This window comes from Tyto alba, unplaced genomic scaffold (assembly GCF_018691265.1).
Source record: "Tyto alba isolate M040663 unplaced genomic scaffold, T.alba_DEE_v4.0 Super-Scaffold_18, whole genome shotgun sequence".
Classification (NCBI taxonomy): Eukaryota; Metazoa; Chordata; class Aves; order Strigiformes; family Tytonidae; genus Tyto; species Tyto alba.
The window spans coordinates 21,989,845-22,011,521 of NW_024881280.1; the positions used below are offsets into that span (position 1 = coordinate 21,989,845).

Sequence of the window (21,677 nt, forward strand, 5' to 3'; positions counted from 1 at the left end):
TACTTTCCATTAACAGCCTCACAACTCTGACGGAACAGAGTGCTCACAGGCTCCACCTTAAGCTTCCAGGGTTGCTAAGGGGAGTGATATTCCTGACTCCCACATCAGGCTGACAAGAAACTCTACTGAACTGCCCCCGGAGACTGCTCCTACTTCTGTTACTGAGCTTCTATGCTTGTACCCCTGTTACGGTCTTCGCCACATCACACAAATTTTACTTTAGCTTCCCTCCTCTACAAACTGAGCTTATTTTTATGTCATAATTTCACCTCCTGAATGCAAATTTCATTTTTCACAGTGCAACCCATTAACAAGAGAAACTTGGTCACTCTGTACAGTAAGATTTGATCAGAAAGAACTTAAGGAAGTCATACAAATGTATCAGGGTGATAAAACATGAATTCGTGTGTTGCAAAGGGGGTTCAGTTAAAAACTCAATGCTAAATAAACTGACAAAAAAAGGGCTTACAAAATTACTTAAACATTTCAAATTTTATACAACCTTAAGTGCATGAACTGTCTGAATGTCAAAATTTAAGTAAAAAGGAAGAACCCTAATCAGAAAGCAAGAAATTGCCTTGAGAAATAAAGCTTTCTTTAAAAAAAAAAAAAAGTAGCAAAGATGAGAAAATGTATATGAAGTTCACAAACTCACTATATACAGAGGCTGAATCACAGAAAAATCAAAGCTGAAGAATAGTGTGAGCCTTCTATTTCCCCACAATTTGCATATGAATAGAGAAGGAGAATTGGTAATGATGTTATGGCACTAATTACAAAGTCCTATGGCCGGGGGGAGATAAAAAACCCAAAGACCGTGACACCTAGTAGGAGTTAGGGTCCCAAAATAAAAAAAAGCTAAAATAGAAAGTTGCAGAGAAAACATCTGCAAGTAGTGCTACTGTTGAGAGAAAAGGGAGAAGCAAATGTTCATGTACACCATTAGCGAGCCGCCTGAAACTTAAACCAACACCATTGGTATGGGATTTTTCTTGCAAGATCAAAAGGAAGCAGCAATGCCATCTGCTGTTTGCTTTGAAAATTGTTAGAGCAGATGTTCCCATGTGTGGACCCTCCATTCCTTCTACTAAGAAACCACTTGAAAAATAACCATGAAATGACATGGGGAAAACATCTGCATGGTATAGAGCAGACCACCAGTAGCGAAGCACAGGAAAGCCAAGAGAGGAGGAGAGAAAGGGCTGGAGCAATTCAAGCACGTCTTAGACTAGGTCAGAGACAGGCGTCCCGTTGCGTGGCGTAACCTCCATATGTATACATATGTATAACCACTCACTGGTTGTCTTTGCCTTTTGTTACTCAGCAGGAGGAAGCCAGATTTCTAACCCATTGGACCTATGTCAGGCAAGATACTGCATGTGTAGTTTAGCCAAACACCACAAAGAATGTGCTAGACAACCTGTATGGCAAGGCACAAGAATGACTTACTCCTTACTCTCCCTTTCTATAGGCTTATATATCACCTAGCACAATAAACACAAGGTAGTGTGTTTATCATTATGGACAGAGAAATTATGCACTTTCCACATTTCTAAAAGTGCTTCTACTTAAAAACTGAGATCTTCAACAATTTATATGGAATCTTCTATGTATTCCAACAAATCTTTCAACAATACAAGTACAGTACAATCACAGGTACCGAGATGTTACAGAACCATCTAAATACTATAGGAGACAGAAAAAAGATATAAGGTACAATGGGTATCTTATGCGTATCCTGGGAGTCTTAAAGGGGGCACATTTACCAGTCCTACAGCACTTTTAGAGATGATTGCAAAACATATTACCAACAGAGACTAACTTAAAAATATAGATCATAACAAAAGACATTCTAGACAGTTGTGAGATTAGAGAATTAGTTTGCCTGGTTTTTAAACAAAGTTCATCGCAGAACACTTTAAAAGGACTGATGGCTTTGCACAGCATGTGATTTTAGTGAAGAAATGATACACTATGACAAAGTTCTGAAAGAAGAGAGTGGATGATGAGCATCATTGCAAAAAGTCTGAAGAAACAAACTACATAAAGAAGTAAATTTTTTATTTCAGTGGAGACACGACAATGAATTGTTCATTTCTCTTGACCTCATGATCTCACATTTTAGAAGCTTTTTAAAAAAGTTAACCCAACTAGCACTACACTACATATGTGTAGGCACATAAGTCAGCATTTCAAGTTGCCCTTGAAATTGTGCTGCCTAACTGCTTTGAAAACATCAGCCTGGAAAGGGAAGCAGTTTTGTACAGCTGCCATACTCTTCAAACTGCCTTCATCCCATCTCATACTGTGCTTGCCAATGTATATCTGAATAGAACTATTTCTTTCCTGAAATCATGGAGGACCAGGGTAGACATTAAAATTTTTTACCTACCACCTGTTTGCTATTAATTGAGGCAAGGATTAACAACTTGTTAAACATTGTTCTTAGCAGACTGCTGAGTCATGATCTGTACACTACAGTAATTTGTTCCTGACTAATCTAGAATGATGGAAAAACACACTCAATCTTTCGAAAACTGATTGATGAACTAGTAGATCTCAACTTCTGGAGTAACTAAATGTTAGTGTTTGGGTGGAAATGCAGCAAGCACAGAGACACCTCCAGAAAGGTTCAATAGAACTTTACTGAAGATTTTCAGTTTACAACTCTCTCTGCTGGACCACTTCTTAATGTCTACCCCTGATGGATCTCTTAATTTATTACAATAACAGTGTGTATATATATTTCTTAAAAACAAAGACTTCCTTCATGTTTTAATTTGAAATGGCAGCCACTGGGACTGTTTGATTTCAATATCAAGATAGTCAGTCATTTGTTGGCAGCTCTGGTCATCTCAGACTGGAGACCTGTTGTGCCCTGTTTAATGATATGGTCTTTTAAGATTCCAAGAACACCCTAGTGCATCCCTGGGGCAAAGTCAGACACTGAATGTGAGGAAATGCCATGAAGAGTATTGGTTTTTTTTTGTTGTTGTTTTTTTGTTTGTTTGTTTGTTTGTTTTTCCAGATTGAACGTCTCTTTCTATCATGGCCTAGGAGCCTTTTAGTGTCAGTTAGTCAAAGCTCTTCCCTTTCCCTACTGCACTGAAAAAATAACAAGTATGGAAGGCAACACACATTATCCCAAGAAAGAGAAAAATACTAAAAAGATGGAAGAATACTCAAGGAATGAGCCTGATTGAGCTAGATCAGACAAATGGAAGGGGGAATGTAATGGGCTGAATCTTATAAGATGAAAACTGGGTGAATTAGCACCAGTAAAAGGACTGGATTTGGGGAACTAAATTTCTTTCAATACTATATAAGACAGTCCTTTTTAGGGTGATCTTCAAATTAGTATGTAAGAATTGAGGGGGAAAACAAGTCAAGTCTTACACAAGAAGAAAGTATAGAAGGGATGGAATGTTGCTACATTATCTTTCAATACTTTATGATGGCAGAATCATGGAATAGTTGAGGTTGGAAGGGACCTCTAGAGGTCATCTGGTCCAACCACCTGCTCAAGCAGGGCCACCTAGGGCTGTTGCCCAGGACCATGTCCAGACAGCTTTTAAATATCTCCAAGGAGGCAGACTTCACAACCTTTCTGGGCAACCTGTACCAGTGCTCAATCACCCTCACAGTAAAAAAGTGTTTCCTGATGTTCCAAGAGTACCTTCCATGTTTCATTTTGTGCCCGCTGTGTCTGGTCCCATCACTGGGCACCACTGAAAAGAGCCAGGCTCTGTTCTCTTTGCACCATCCCTCCCTCCAGATATTTGTACACATTGATGAGACCATCTTGAGCCTTTTCCAAACTAAACAGTCCCAGCTCTCTCACCTTTTCCTCATGTGAAAGATGCTCCAGTCCCTTTACCATCTTGGTGGCCTTTTACTGGACACTGCATTACATCCATGTCTCTCGTACCAGGGAGCCCAGAAGTGGAATCAGCACTCCAGGTGTGGTCTCACCAGTGCTGAGTACAGGGCCAGAATCACCTTCCTTGACCTGCTGGCAACATTCCTTCTAATGAAACCCAGGGTATCATTAGCCTTCTGATGTAAATGATCCAATTAGAAAATGTCTTACATGTGTTCTGAATGTGTTCTTCCATCAGTCTAGATTGACCATTATCAGAAGGATTTAACAGACTACATCTTGTATGGATATACCTAACTTCTTGGGCACTTTAGCCATTTATTCAGAGTTTTTTACAGGGTTATTCAAGTGGACTGTAAAGCTTACACATACTGTTCTTTTCTTAACCTCTTGAAGTGGTTGAGTAATGACTGACTCGAAGTAAGACTGAATAGTAAATGTGAATATGTTAAGACTATCTCTTCCTTAACCACTTCTCTTTAATAAAAAAATATGCTGTTGGCAAGAATTATTATCTGAGAATTCTCCCCTTAATGATGTGCCACAAGATTTCTATGGGTGTGAACTATCTTTAAAACCTCACAATCCTTTTGAGTTGTTAAGAAAAGCATAAGCTTTTTGGAGTTTTTAAAATAAACTTTTTCTAATTTAGCAATTTGCATTTTGTGCCCCAATGCTTGTATTTGTCTTATAAACAACTGAGGAGTGGTACTACAAGTACATTAGAATTGCCAGCTATGTAGTTCAGATCTTAGAGACACTTGAATCTGGATCTGAACTTTGCAGAACATATACTCATTTTAAAGTACAGAAAGCACAAAAGTGACTGAGAAGTCTGGAAATTAATTTGGCCCAGCTATGTTTCAGATGGCTACCATCTGTGAGTTTCTCAAAGACCAGAAACAGATATGTGAGTCAGCCCTTCAAATTACAACAGAAGGCAGAATAATGTGTGCACGTATGTACCTAGCCAATATAATAAATAAAAAATAATATATACTGATTTATCACATAGAATATTTCTTCTTTCTGCCAAGGTCTTTTGGTATATTTCCCCTTCTTTTCCTGCTTGCTCTTTCGCTCTTTTCTTTCTATTCTCTATTTCTCCCTCCTTCTAGTGATACAAAAAAAAATATATAATCAGAATTACAGTAGGCCATGATACACATTTGTGAGAAAATGAGAATTTCTTATTTACATATCCAGACCTTGGTCCTCTGATAGCTCAAAACACAAGCTCCTTCCTAAATCTTAGTTGAAAGTTGACTCATTACACATAGATTGGAAACAAATGGATTCATCAGAGGCAGTAAGAAACAACAGTTTGCTCAGAAATATTTTAGGGCTAATTTTAAAATTCAACAACATGTTCAGTAATCAGTATCCAAAACCAGGTAAAAAACCTCAAGAACAGCTTCTAGTTGTATTCTCTGAGACGCTGACAGTAAAAAATACTGTATCTGCCATCTAAAGTAATGCTGTTCAGTGATTAAAAACTACTCTGTCCAATTTTGCCAATCTATTTTATCTAAAATTAGAAGTCATTCATTGGCAAAACCAGATCTTTAAATTCACTGCAAATATGCTTAAATGTACTATTTTATTATGAAACTATGGGTAGGACAGAACCTAACAAATGCACACAATAATTGTTTGTTTTCTGTAATTTTATCTATTTTCAAACAATATAAAAGCACAGTATTATTTCTGTGAACAACCACAGCTGAACAGTTTTGTATGGTATTAACAATTTCTTACATATACCTATGCATTGTATGATCTATTAAAAGTACATTAACCAGAACAACAGGTTGTTCTGACATGTTCCTATAACTATCTTTTACTGTAATTAAGCATATCATGACTCTTCTAGATTTATATATTATTTCTGCTTGCAAGCTTGAAGTTGTCCCTGCAGTATGTATTAGGCTTGATTCAGGCTGGTATAAGAGACAAAAGATAGATGCTTTGTTTCAGAAGAGATTCTTATTGATAGAATATGTCAAAAGGACAAAACTTTGTTTCAAGGCATTACAGCTGCCAACAATTATTGCCACTACCCTATTGGTGTCTGCCTTTATTCTGTAGGGATGAAAAACATCTCTCTAAAAGGATTCTAGAAGTGGGCATGTATGGGTTATCAGGAGGAGCAGAATAACTAATTTCTGAATGTTTGTTCTCCATGTGACTTGTCTCTAAGTATAAGCAAAAATGTGGCTGCCTCAAAATACAGAGAAAGAAATTAATAAATTATTGTTACGAGGCAATTTTCAATATTACTGATTTCTAAAGTGAGACATTCATATTACAAAGCATCATTTGGCATACATCTAATGCTTTTATCACTCGAATTCCATACTCTCCACTTCTGATTCAAAACTTCAAGTAGCTCAAGGAATGATCATTTTCTTTCTGTACCTTCTAAAGAAGCTATTTCTGTTTGTGTTACAAATGTAGCATTTCTTGTTCACAATGAAACATATTCAATAAGAAAAGAAAAACACTATTGCTGATGAGTTCTGTGAAATTTATTGTTGCTAGCTTCACTTTCAAAGCATATTCTGTCATGTGTCTCCCCGCCCCAATAGTTATCGAATTGAATATCAGCCTAAATATGCAATTTGTTTACATGTGTACATTTCAAAACACTCTTTGTGTAAGTCCTGCTATATACTATTGGACCATCTTTTCATTCCAATCACCTCGAAATCTACTGAGGCATAATGATAACTTATGTGCTTTAGAAGCTGGAATCATCACTGGAAGAAAAGAACACAAGTTGATTCCGATTCAGACAGATATAAGCAGTATTTGTAAAATATTCTGTCTGCTCATCCCTATTGTCTATAAGAAATACTGTTATACTGTAATACTGCTCAATTCTTCCCCAGAGTCATTAATCTTAGAGGCCTCGGCTGGGAATCTCAAACTGTGAAGCAGCTGTCAATGCTTCAGAAGGAAACGCAAGCAGCCAGAATGAACACTAGTGCTGTTGTTTGTTTGTTCCTGCCATGTATAACACTCGCCAGCTCTATAACAACATTAGAACTGCACATTTAGAGCCCCTAAAATGATTTATACAGCTATTAGATTTAGCCACAACTTTTCTATTTGCAAGTATTCTATATTTCCAGTTTAAAGGCTTTCTCGAATTAAAATCTCCTGAACTGTAGAAATAAACAAAATGTCAATGCTGATTTTTTTTCTTTCTAGTAATATTCCACTACCTCAAACAGAAAATAGATTTTTCTTAACTTCTTTGAAAATACAGAAAAAAAATCAATTACAAATGAAAAAAAAAAGCTCAAATTGATTTTAAGGAGAATTCTTATTCTTCTGCACTATTTTAATCTTCATTAACTTATAATTCAAATAAAAGAAAAGCAGTTCTTTTAAAACACTAGTTTATATCTTTATACTAGCCTAACTTTTATCTACAAAAAGAAGATATGCGAGGTCGTTGACTGTTGTTATGATCTCAGATCCAAACTGCATGTTTCTATGCAATATTTTACCAGGAAATTCATCATACATTGGGCACTGAAATGCAATATCATAAATTCAGTTCAAATTAAATTGGCTACATACTGTCTATTTTGTTACTTATCCTTGGAGGCTGCTAAAGGAGGTAGAGAATACTGGACCATACCCAGAACTTTAAATTCATGAGAATTTATGTTTGTGAAACAGCATGCTCCTCAGGCCTATAAGCAATTGAGAGACAACGAAGCAGCATAAGAAGCCAACGCACTGTGAGCAGATGATGAATGTGTCTAGCTTTGTAAAGAGTCACATCTGGTATTATAACTCCTTGCCTCTACAAGTCTGGTAACTGAATAGCATATATTCTTAAGAATTTTGATTGCAAAAAAAATAATGGTTTGATGTACAAACCTTTTGAAAATATGCTTCATACAAAAGTTGCTGGCTTAGGAGCTGAGTCAGAAATTTAATGATAAGTATGCTGAAGTTCTGTAAATAAGATATTATCTTCTCTTGACCCTTTTCCAAAATAAAGACTGTCCTGGAAATAACTAATATGTTATTAGCTCTTCGATTTTTTCCTCTTGCTGTCCTGCTTCTGAAGATATTTTGCAGTCGCTGCTGTTACTAATAAGAAGTTTAGCAAAACAAGGATATAAATGAAGATTTGAAAGGATTCAGATGCCACTGGGGAATATCGATTTCAAAGTTCAGAATCCAAAAAGAAAAGTTCATAAATAAATGTTTACTGATGTAGCAAAGCAAATTATCTCCAAATAATTGTCTGCGCGTCTATCATCTACAAACTCAGAGGCATTATTTCCTAATTTTACAAGAAAATAATGTAATGATTAATTTTGTTACTTTTATGAACTGAGACAATTATGATGTAAGAGTGACCGCACTGTTTATTTACACAAAGAAGCTTTTGCTTTTTCTAAAAGAAGCAACTTACCCACAGATATACTTTTATTATACCATGATATATAGAGTAGCATCAGAAGACACTGAAGGTCATCTTGTTTGTAGAAGGCAGGTAAAGACAATGTTTTAGTAACCTCATAACAGGAAAGTTAATCTTGCCTCAGAACAATGGCTCAACTCTCTTCCGTATTCCCTTTATTCTCCTCGTACCTGTTTCATAAGGTGGTGAAGTCCCAGGTTTGGTCTTACCTTTAAGTGTCAAAGGAGATGTACAAAAATAAAGAAGGGAGATTTTGAAATGGAATGCATTTTCATAAAATATGGTGTTTGCTTTCCAGCTCTCAGGGAAGGTGACAATAACTTCCATCTAATGTGCAATTTATATGCCAAAGTTTGGAGTAATAACATATGCAAAGAAAATTCCTTCTAAAACAAAGTAAGTAATGTTCTCAGAGCTGAAAAAGTTTATTCACTTGTGCAAAAATCTCAGGGTTAGCTTTATTTCTATGAACCCAAAAATGTTATCAACAAAATATTTGGAATGCTAAGAGAGTTTAGCTATCAATTCTGGTTTTTTTCTAATAGTCATAACTATAACTGAGGATGATCTTCCCTACATCTACAATGTTGAAAGTCCTACTTTGAAAAAACTGGTACAGAAGTACACATTCAAAGTAGATTTTACGTAAGGAATTTGTTTGGAGAGTCTTTCCACACGAACAGTAGTGTGCTTGTTGAACACGTTCAGAGTAAGAGTCTGCAGTCAGAAGCATCAAATTCACGACTGCTGTCAAAAAGTCTAGTCTGCATAATGATTTTGTCTTCCTTTCTGAGTGTTTGCAGAGGAGATTTTCTCCACTGGCATTGTACAGTTCTACAGCAGTGCTTTAAAGCCAGTGTTGAGGAAGCACTCTGAAACAAGATTTGCAAACTATGATGAATCTTTGACAGTTAAAGCAGTTAGATTAGCAAATAAATAATGAAGTAGTAGGTGAGGAAGAAATCTCTACGTATGCCTACACTAGACTTCTAGGTCATTTTTGAGATATACTGGATCAGTGCAGTGTAATCAAAAGCTACTGAGAATCCCCCAACTGTTCATCCCATGTATTCATGGGGAATACTGTGTGAGTCATCTGTCATGACACATCCTGTATGTGCTTGCAACACGTCTAGCGTGACCTGTCAGCATTTTTCTCCATCTCATTTGTCTGGTCCATGAACTGCCTCGAGTCACCAAGACACTGTGTATTAGGAGTCTTGCACTGATCTTGCTGCACTTTGCAAACCACTAAAGCTTATGAAATAGATGTAGCCCAGAGGGAGATGGGTTGAACCCACCAAATTCACATCTACCACATCCCAAATTTTGTCATCCAAGGCTAGAATCCCACTGTAACTTCAATCTTCTTTGGAATACTGGACTGCAATGTTACTACTCTGTAGTATTCCCAAGGCAGTCTTTTCCCAAAAACTGATGGCTGTCCATTTCTGCTGTCATTTGCATTTTGGCAATCAGCAGCTTGCTCTTCTGCAAAACTGGGTTGACTAACAATGTGGCTCCCTTGAGCCAGTTGTTCACAGACAAACTCAAACACAAGGGTGTGCTTCTATAGTTGCCCTGTTTGCAGATTTGTGTGTATTTGCACAGAAGTGTACAGTACAGACATATAATGTAAGGCACATTAAGTCTCAGGTTCACTGTAGGCAGCTTATTGAGGTGTAAATGTTATCAATAATTATTTATGGCTTGCAAATCATTCACAAGTTATTTTGATTTTTTTTTTCAATCAATTTGATATCTCAAATTGTTTCACAAAGAAGCTTAGGCAAACACTAAAATTCAGTAAATCAAACTAATTGCAACTTCATTCTTTTGTCAGCACATATACCACTTATGACTTATGTCTTTGTTCTATATACCAGAGGCTTCTCCTTTTCACTAAGCACTGTCTTTGCAAATAATGTCTAAATTAAAAGAATTATCAAATAAAACAGCATTCTGATTACAAGAACATCCACCTACCTTTTAATTTCTGTATCATTGTGTGTCTATTATTTAATTTTAATACAATTCTTTTAATCACCATTAATGTTTTGCTAGATATGTCCTTCATTCTCTTGCTACATAAGCAGAAGTTAGTTATTCTAAAACTTTGATCCTTAACCCAACACTGGTGCACAAATCACACTGTTTATCCACTACCAGTCTTTCTGTATGAGCCTTCATTTTTTTTTTCTTGCTCTTGCCTAATGTAAAACTATGACAGTGGGAAAGAAAAAGTAGTTTAGATTCTACAGGGCACTGACACATATGCAACCTTCCACATTTCCTTTACATGAAAAGTTTATGTTGCACTGCACGGAGGCAAGGAAAGAGAATTCAAGAAAGGATGCCATGTGTAACCTTAGACAAGTATTAGACTCACAAGAATGATAGCCAAAGACATAGAGAAAGCTTTAGGCAGCACAACCAGGCCTACTATAACCAGTCAGTCCCAGCTTTCCTGCATGGGCATGATCACAACAGGACAAAAAATGCTGGGGGCAGAGATGAGACCGGGTAAGACAGAAATTTCTAGGACTGACAGGATGCAGTGCACATTACTCTATAGGGATAGATGAGAAGAGATACATGAGGATAGACCACCTGCTTGCTTAATAAAGTCTATTAAGGCAAAGATTAAAACCAATTGGCTCTGTGAATGAAGCTTATGGAGTTTTGTATTATATTTTTATTATAACTAATATGACCATAATTTTAGTTATTTGCATTTTTATCTAATACTAACTTGCTTAAGACTTGCTTATATCTAATACTAACTTGCTTAAGATCCTTTCAGTTTTTAGGTTGACCTGTATTTCATTAAAAAAAACACAAAACTTTATCACTTTCCTAGTCTTAAGAGAGGATTGTGAGCATTAATCTTTTTGAAGAAGCCATTTAACCCACAAAGAAAGGGATATATCCTCACATACTTACAGCTTTTCAACAAGTGGGACAGCCTCATCAGAATGCCTCATAAACAATAAATGAACAGATTATTAGAAAAGATCTTGAGATAATGAAAAACTATTCCTTTTTCTTATTGAAAATAGAGTTTTGCCCAAGGTTAGATAGGAGAGCTTTGAAAGTATTAGGAACTGAAGACAGATTTCCTGAATCTCTTAGAACTTTAACCACAAATCTTATTGCAAGTATACTGACTATAAGCTTCAATGTTTGTTGATGCATCTAAATTTTATTTTTTACAAGTAAATGATACCTATCTGTATGACAATACCATGCAAACTGAGAATTTTTACATGCTAACATCAAGTTGTGAGCACGTAGACTGCTTTTCCATTCTCAAATCAGAGATTGTCTTAAATAAATGTGCTAACAGCAGCTATTTCTAGTCAAAATACATCAAGAATTTCAACACATTTTCTTCTCTCACAGCCTTATTAACACAAATGTAAGCACCCAAGCTCTGCTACCTCACTTCCATTAGCAATATAGGAACATTAGTCTAATACAGACTCACTTGTTCAGCAATAGTCTGGACTATGGTTCAATTTGTGTAGCTGTGTATTGCACAGAGGGGAACTAACTAGATTTCAGAGGACTTTTCTTGTCAATAGCACACAGAATAAAATTCAAAATCTTCAAAGCTGTTTTTCTACTAGTGGACATTATGTAGCATGCAATGCTCTCCTCCTGTATTTAATCTCACTGGATAGGTGCTGACCTTTAAACCCTGGTTACTATGCCATTTGACAAATACATGTTTCTCACAGATGTAACAATTGCCTTCTAAAGCTTCTGTGGTGGCCCTCAGTGGTTGCCTTCAGTGGTATCTTGGTTCCTAAATGCTCAGCAGTTATGTTAAGCCAAATCAATACAAATCAAAGCCTGCAATGATTTAATGATTCAACAGGAAGGAGTGCTGGATGACCCACAAATTCTTTTACACTTCATTTTCTTCTCGGGTATTATACTAATATTTTAATAATGTGAACTATTCTCCTGCACTGTATGAGTCCAATCTACAGCATCTAGCCTGAAAAGAAAAACTCTGAGACCTGTATTTCAGTAACAAATATACCAAAGCAAAAGTTGCCAGCTACTTCTTCAACCAAATGAGCCCCCACAAAAAGGAATACTAGGAAAGGAAAACAAAAATCTTGATTTAGAACTCTGTTTTTCATGGAGACACATGGAAATGGATCATTAAGCAGTTAGGATGGAGCATGATGTTGAACTAACAGAGAGAAAATAATTTCATAGCCAGAGTCCTCATTTCTATGTAAGGAACTTTTCCCATACTCTTCTAACATCTTTTTGTTTATGTGAGAAAATGCCACTGAAAAACACTTTTGCAGTCACTCCACCATGAGGTATGATGCCCGTATTTCTAACAGCTTCCCTTGTTAACAGTGGTAACTGGGAGGCAATTTTTCTGCACAGATCTCAAATTCCTTGTGCTCTACCCTCAGCTCCTCCAGATGCAGCATGTGCACATACCCTGCTACGAACAGGATCACAAATCACACTGAAGGACAGTTTCCATTCTGGAGCTCATGATCTTTGCTCTTCCAGTTATGTCACCATGATCATCCTTTTGGCTCCTCTTCCTTAGGGTGATATAGTGGCACCAAAGAATATGTTCCTTGCATTCAAAACATCCTCCTGACTACATATGTTAAGCAACTGCCAAACTCCTCTTTTAAGCATCAAATGAGAAAAAGATATTTTTAAAGATATTTGCACATAGTGCACATTCCAAAATCTCTTATAACTTTCCTTAACAACATACTTTTAGGTATTTGTCTCAAGCAACAGTAAACAACCACCACTTTTCTACCACTCGTGTGAGAAGTGGAAGGTAACCCAACGCATACTAAACACTTCTTTTTGTTTTCTTTTGTTTTGCTGTGGGTTCAGATAAAAGCATAATGAAAATAAAGACGAGAGAGAACAGCAAAGGAATACAAAGAAACACCATTATCTGAGAAGCTCTGATACCCTCAGGTGACAAATCAACAACTGTTAAACATCCTAATTAGACAAAGCTGGCAGTAGATCATACAGGTGTGCTCCCCAAATGAACTAGTCTAATAAAACATGAAAAATGTAAAACTAGTCAGTCAGAGCCACAGACTCTAATGGAAACAGTATCACTAAAACCAACTTCACAGCAAGTTTCACAACTGGGCAAATTTCCTGCAGTGTCTGATAGTAGAGATAGTCTAACTAGAATTTTCATTATGTTGAAGACTTGATACTTCTGAGAGGTGAAAAGTCAAATTAAGAGGAGGAATATTTTAACAATTTCCACAGAATAAAAATGCAAGAGAAAAAATATCAGGACTACTAAAGTAATTTTGCTTTCTATAATGTCAAATTTTTATTCTGGCAGCATTGAGATTTCAGTTTTCCTAGATGAAATATATAATGTCCTAGCATGCCAATTTTATCATTTTTAAAAACTTAAAGCATATTATGATATAAATCGTAATGTTACAAGCTGAAATAATATGTAAATATTATATATAAATATTTAACACACACACACACACGTTGTGATAAACAAGTTTGTACAAAATCATCAAAATAAAATATTTTACCAGACCAAAACTGTACAGTTTTAAAATTAATTCAGAAAATTGTTGGACTCTCATTTCTATTCTTATTACTGGGAAGTTATCAAAATAAGCTGCTCTCACAAAAGTTTTTATTGTTCTAAAACTGCATTTTTATCTTTTATGGAGAAATCCATTCCATTAAAATTACTTTAACCAGTTTTATTCAGTCTGGAAACAGATGAGTTCATGTAATCTGCTGAAATGTGTTACAGAGCCTTCAGAGGGTTTGAACAATTAGTTTCTGTGCCTGGGAAGCCTTGACTCTTCATTTCATGCTTAGAGATTTGGTTCTACTCCTTGAATACCAAGAGGATGACGAGGGTGTTGGTCCATCACATGCATCTAGAACCTAAGGTCTAAGAATGATCTTGAGTTACATACTGAAAGCATACAGGTGACAAACCATAGAAAGGAAATGCATGCAAGGGCTGAGACAAAAGCTCTCCTGAATAAAGATCAAGGTGGAACAGGGCCATTTCAAACCTGTGTTGCTGCTTTCTCTGTCTAAATCTAATCAAGATGCAGCATAAATAGTAATGTTAGCAGCCATATATTCTCTCTTCATTCTGTAAATACTGAGGTACAGAAGAGAAGCCAGCTTAATTAAATGCTTCCATCAGAAAAGAGTAACAGTTACCTCTCCTTCTGTAGATTGTCTGTGGAATATATTATGTATCTTCAAGTCTGAACTTTGCCTGGTCTTTAAATACACTTGCCCAAAGATACTGCTAAATACTAACATTGGCCTTGGTCTCAACACTGTTACATCTGTGTAGCAGCCAAAGCTCCCATGCCAATCTGGCAGAGCTCTGACATTCAATATACTGATGCTTACTTTAGTTGATTCAGGAGAAACTTATTTCACCAGAGTTGAATTCCACCACTGCAAGATGGTCCTAAGACACAGTGCGTGTGAGGATGTGAGGACTGACATCAGCAAAACAGACCACAAGTATGTATTTTTTTCCTATGCATGTTTATTATTATGCATACGTGTTTGTTTTTTTATTTAGTTCTATAATTTAATGTTTACTTGACCCTACAAGGGCAAGCTGCAGAATATATGCCTATACATGAACATTTGGCAAGGCATATTTTTCTAAATAAGACATTGTTCTATTCTCACGATTCACATAAAAGATCTCATACTATTGTGGACATTTAAAGAGTTATCCAGGAAAATACCTAACTACACAAAAATGTCTGCTTTAATTTATTGATGCACTTTGGACTATCATGGGAAACTTAGGGCCTAAAAATATCTTACCCATAGGCTTTATGTTCACATTTCATATATACTGAGAATGACTGACTGTACTAGAGGCCCTTGGTACCTGTTGCTGAAGTTTCTGTACTCAGTATTTTTCTTGGATTGGACTTGCAGCCAACTGGTTGTAATTGACCCTCTACTGGGACAAGTTAGGATAAGAACATATGCCTTTCTTTAAAAAAGAGAGAGAGAGAAAAAGAGAAGGAGAAAGGGAGAGAGAAAGAGAAATATCACCAGTATTTATTTTAAGTTGCCTTCTTTTCCAACTTTTCTGGCAGAGTTTCAAGTTTCTGTCATAATGCAGGACTCCATTTAAAAGCAGCTCCTGGAAAAAAAGACTACATGAGGAACTGTAGCTAACTAAAATATAAAATTTAAGAATGGAGCAGCAGAGTTATTTCTGCCCTGTAGAGTAGACTGTCCACCTGATATTGCCATAAGATTTCTGCATACAAAATGCCAGGCTGGCATTTCTCTTTAGGGCAGTCATTAGTCAATTTGTCATACATCATGCAAACATAAATTACTAATTATAACTGCAAATGTGAAAACCTCCAATGGTTCTTTACCTCAGGCCAACTATTTCTAGGCTAAACAAACTTGACACCAAGCTTCAGCAGCAATTGTAACAATTCCATGAGGATCTCAAGGGAATTACTGGCTGTACCATGTGAAAATATGCAAATTCTATCTAATTTTTAGTTTTTGAAAAAGGAACTTTATTTTTACAAATCTTTTGCATGCAGAAAAGTATAATAAATAATCAAAGTTAGTGTCTGTTTAGACGAATCTTTCTGCAACATGCTATATGTTAAGCTTTGGTGCACATAAGTGGAAACTACCACCATCTTATCTTCATTGATGATCTCACACTCACATGAACTTCATTCTCATTTTTGGCATAAAAAGCAAAATCAAGAGCCCATTTCTAATGGAACTCAGTATCCCCTAGTGTCCAAATCCAAGATTGCAGGTGTAAACTTACTAGAAATCATCCTTTTTTTTCTTTAGACACGTGCAAAAGTTTACTATTTTGAAAATTGCCATACCTATATCTCTTCCTGCTAAAGGAGTATTTATTAGCATCTTTACTAGTAACATATATCAACACTTCATATTTTCAAACCCCAAGTTAAATACTAAGTTGCAAAACACTGACTGATGAAATCTAGTCCCCCCTCAGACAGGTGAAATTCCTTCACATTTGTCACTGAAATAATACAACCTCTATCATAAAATACCACAACAGGGAACAGCCTGCATTAGCCATAGACTCCTGTGGTATCTTTAATAAATACAACTATTTGGTGTGGTATCTTTAATAAATACAACTATTTGGTGTCACTATTAAGCATTTCTTTCAAGAGACAAATTATCAAGTACTCAGTATCTCCTAATGCTACATTCGGACACTGACATAATATTTAACAGATAATTTAACCACTCCCAGTTGTGTCCAGAACTCCCACACCAAAAGCCACGCATGTCCTGACTGACTGTTCATCCCCAAGACCAGCTTTTTTTGCAACATAGATGCGTCCTTCTCAAAGTCACTGATCAGAGCACTAAAACCAGCACGGTCCTGCTTAGCTTAGAAAACTCCCATTACAGCTGAATGTAAACTACTGAAGCTAAGGGTAATGTCATATAGAGGCTCAGTGGGTTTACAATGGACTTATGAATAAGGAGCAGGCATTTATAACCTAACAGTTTCTAGATAGACAAAGACAGTTGGTGGGTTTTTTTTTTTGTTACGTGGTAAATTGCCGTTGAGCAGCTGCTTGTGCAGATAGGCAAAACAAGGCAAAACCTTTTCCGCAAGAGAAAAGCAGTGCTCGTGTGCCATAGACATGCTTCTCACCCTCCTGCATACTGCTCGACTTGAGCATCTCAGTCCCTCCTCCCTGTCCCAAGCTGCATTTCTGGGCCCATAGGAGCTGTAATGGACTTATAAGATACGTAATTGCTGCGTGTGACTTCATCATCAACAGCCGCACAGCCTCGAAGCGGGGAGGTAATACTAGATGACAACAGGACATCTGTTCAGTTTTAACATAGTAGTCAGTCATGGAGGAACCATCTTTCCTAACTGTTGGTATGAATGGAAGGATGGCATTAACATGGACAAAATGCCCACGAGCTACACTCCACACGTGGCAGCGGGCATGGCTGGAGTCTCTGGAAGTACGCATGAGAAAGTGGCCCCAGCTGTCTCGTGGTCCCAGCTTGGGTATTCACCCATCCACCACTGAGAGAGACATATACGTAGTCCTGCAGAGAAATTCCTGTATTCCAGATAGCGCAAAGGCACTTTCCAGAAGGAAAATCTACTCAACTCACACTTCACTTTTTACACTGTTGGCAGGTGAGGATAATCTGAAAAAATGTTAAATTATGCAGAATGAGAAAAGTTCTTTCCCCCTCTCTCTATCTGTTTTTTTAAAGCAGAAACTTAACCTCTCCCATGGATTTAACATCAGAATTGTTGCAGCCAAGAGGTTTCTAAGAGCTATGTTATCAAAACTGGAATCATCAAGAAATTGTATCAGAAGACACTGTTTAAATACAAGTCTAATTACTACAATCTTTTTTTTTTTTTTTTTTTTCCCCTTTTTTTTGTTTCCTTTGCATATATCCACTTAATCCCATCTCTTAGTGTGGGCAAAAGCTGACAGTTGCATGACAAGGAATGTTTCCCTTTGTAAAAGCTTACTTCCTCTCTGTGTAGTTTTAGCCTAATTGAAATGTTTCCTATTAAGCTCAATCAAGGCAGCAATTATCTAATTACTCACTTATGCTTTTCCAGTCAAAAATTGTACAACCAAGCATATTAGAGGGCTGCATACATATTTATTATTGTTTTTATATGTCCCTGTTTAGGTTTAAGCAGCAATCAAACATTTTTATAGTACTTTTGTACCGCCCCTGAGTCAGCTTGCTACTATTTTCTACTACAAAGAATTGCACAGGTCACAAAACCACTTCTATACCTCCTACCAATTCTGCAGTAGGTAGACGGTAATTTCAGAATCAAGTTACTCCTACATAATATGACAAAGAGAAAAGAAGATAGCAAACAAACGCATTTCATATGAATGGGCCTCGCATGAATAAGTTTGCAATGCTGAGATGATCCAAGGGAACTTTTAGGCCTTTTAAATGCACATTTATGATGAAACTTTTATTTTTTTAAAAATAAGCTCTAGTGAAGAAGGATTTTACAAGACCTCTATAAAAACACACCTTCTGTATGTCTAGATGTATTCTTTAGAAAGATCCCTGAAATCAAGAGCATCAACGCTGCAGGTAATCTATAATCTTCATGGCAGTAAATTAATTGCATGTCTCATTTAAAGAACCATGAGGTCATCAATTATTATTTTTTTATTAAAGTATAGCAGAAATTACACTACATATATGTAACACCATGCCAGTGTTTGTTGGCTACCTAGCTCTTGCTCTGTAATGTACACAGCTGTCCTGGGTTGACCCAAACCACGACAACAGCTATAATTTTGTTATTTCTCTCGATAAAAATACCTGTTATTGATAAACTATTTTTTTTTAATTAAGAAACTTTTTAATGCATGATAATCTGTTTCAGAATGCTTCATTGCTCTTAAAGGCAGGAACTGAATTGTAATTAAATAGCTTTACACCATCTGTATACCATGTAATACCTTCTGGTTAGAATTAATTTTATTGATACAAATTATCTTTTCAAAACTGACTTGTGACTTTGTACACTACAGTTCCTAGGCTCATAACCTAATACACCATATTATAACAGCTACATTTTCAGAACGGTGCTGAGCAACCACCCATTGAAACCTGGACCTCTTTCCCTATGCCATCTTAACTCCAAATATAAAAATATCTGAAGCAGTGAGTCTATGTCTCTTTTATATGGGTACCTGAATTGCATGGATTGGATCATGAACACCTGAAGCCCCATTTGAAGCCTTGAAAGTTCTTCCCAGGTCCAAAGAAATCTTATTTTCTAACTGAGCCTTCTTAGAGTGGTCCTTCCAACAGTATAATGATTATAAAAGCACAGCACTCCTTTAGTAGCCTCATGCTGGTTGGTTTTCATACTGTGGCCTCTTTTCTGTGAGACAGATTATAGCAGAAACACAGCCACAGAAAACTTCTGTCCTATGTTACAGAAACACCACAGCTTTGACTCTTCACTGAAGGCCTCTTGCAACGCATGACAAAGACAACTGAAAGATTCCCTTTGATTTTACGTGGCCCATAAACAGAAGGGGAAGTCTTTTTACAACACTTAACACTGTAAGAATAAAAGGACTGGACATGCCAGCTAAACACTCCCCCAAACGGTACATAGGATAGCAGGAAACCCACCTCGCACTCCCACCCTCACGTCAGCCCCTGCCTGGGGAGACACTGTGCTTGTGCGTAAGGGAACAGCAGTGATCTCTGTGGCAGGTCATCCTCAGATTTCCCGTGGGGATTTTGTCTTGTTCTGCAGAACATCAGCCAGTTCAAGAACATTCACACTCTCCTCCTGCCCAGGCCACATCTAGATTGTGCCCATAAAAGACAAAAACTCAGTACTTTAAAGTTGCAAGTTACTTTATCAGTAAAGACTACTTAGAAGTTATAGAGTATTTAATCATTTTAAAAAGGAGGAAGTAAAAAGTACTAAAAATGAACATTCCATGAAAATAAAATTAGACAAAATCCCCCTATTAAAACTTATCAGTCAGGCTGTAAGAATTAATGTTACAGAGCATGATGCTACAATTACAGTGGTATTATCCTCTATGCATGAGACATGCTACGTGTACATGGGTTTAAAGCACACACACGCAGCAAGTCTGGAAACACTTAGCAGTGACAGCCTGCACTTGTGTGCAGGAAACCCATCTTCAATTTCTAGACCCAGGACATCTGGGACAAAAGTAGAACTAAATGACGCTCATCACATGGCTGCCCTTTAATAAACTGGCAGACTATAATACTTTTTTGTCATCATATTATGAACACACTCTGTTGTCTGTTTTTGAAAATGTTCATTGTTAGTAGAAAGGATAATTTTACAGGAAAAAAGAAGTAATTTCAGATTTATGTTGTCATAGTTAGAATGTAAGTGGATACTTATACAGTATTTCATAAATTCATGAAATGCACTATTTTTCCCACCACCTGACTGTGATGTTGTTTCATATACATTATCAACAAAAATACAGCTGCCTGGAGTTTCTGGAAGATATATGTACATAGCACATGCTCACACCCCATATACATGGAGGTAATATCCACGTGAAAAATTGGAGAGGTATGTGATACCCATGACTGCATCACCTGCCCGCTAATCCAGCTCCCTGGGAGTTACTCTAACATTCCAAACTCCTGAGCAGCTTCAAACAGCTGCCACTGGGAGAGAGGCGGGGGAAAAAAAAAAAAAAAAAAAAAAAAATGGGGCGGGGGGGAATAACCCCAAACCTCTGAATAAGACAGTGAAATTGAAATGCTACTTCTTTTCCACTTCTCTTACCTCTCCACAAAGTCTTCCTATAAAATAAACCATGAACCACCACCATCTGGACTACAAGATAAACAAAGCCAATTTTGAACTTTTACTTGTAGAAATGGTACAACGCCGAAATCCAGCCCTTTCCCTGATGAAGTTTAACATCAGGGTGGTACTGACTAAAAAGGTTTATTCTAATAACTGCAGCTATGATGAGCAGTTCCAATTTTAAAAAACATTGAAAGATTAAGAATTCCCATTATCTTAATGTAATGATTTCTATATCCTTAAGAACAAGTACAAAGAAACAGTCTGGCTGCACAGAGCAGTTTTTAATTCAAACTCAGGGAAAAAAAAAAAAAAACAAAAACAACACCTGAGATTACGATATAACAACACTCAGGAGAAAAACTGTTGTAATTTATACCAAACATACAATCCATGTAGTCTTTTACATTGCAAGATAAAAACATTCTTAATCTCCAGATTTATTAGGGCTTGACAAGGATAGCAAGCTTCTTGTTTCCACCAATAATAATCCAGATGACACAAAAGCGATTTAGATCCATTCTTTCTGAGACTCCAGAAAATTTCCTAGATGACATGAATACATATAAATGACACATATAAACACTTTGGCTCACAAAAAGCTCTTTGGCATCTTTGTAGTCCCCTATATAAACAAATAAGGCTGCAAAGCAGGTACACCTCAGGTTTAACCTGTTCTGCTCCATACATTGTATGTTATCAATAAGAAATTGTTATGGTGGTGTTTATATCTCACATTTACCCAGTAATATCAACTCTGGCAAACAGCTCATCTGTATAACCTAATGACAGGAGGAGTGCTGCTGAATTCAAGTTTAACTATTCAGAAAGTAGATGTTCCAGCAGAGAAGACATCAGCCTATCATTCTGGTATGGGAGACTATTTTCCTAGTTGTTCAGTCTTCGGTCAGGAAGCTATTTGGACAATTTAAAACAGGTTCTACATT

At 36.7% G+C, this 21,677-nt stretch overlaps 1 protein-coding gene and 1 long non-coding RNA gene across 2 annotated transcripts in view; both read right to left on the minus strand.

The window, feature by feature from the left end:
• The window catches only part of SLC25A21 (solute carrier family 25 member 21), a 264,536-nt gene that overhangs the window by 160,592 nt on the left and 82,267 nt on the right, over window positions 1–21,677 (minus strand). The gene's annotated exons all lie outside the window — the stretch shown is intronic.
• LOC122153292 lies at window positions 3,683–8,278 on the minus strand. Its single transcript, XR_006165145.1, has 3 exons — window positions 8,269–8,278; window positions 5,115–5,117; window positions 3,683–3,769 (listed from the first exon to the last, which is right to left on the minus strand). It is a non-coding gene; the product is annotated as an uncharacterized LOC122153292 (long non-coding RNA).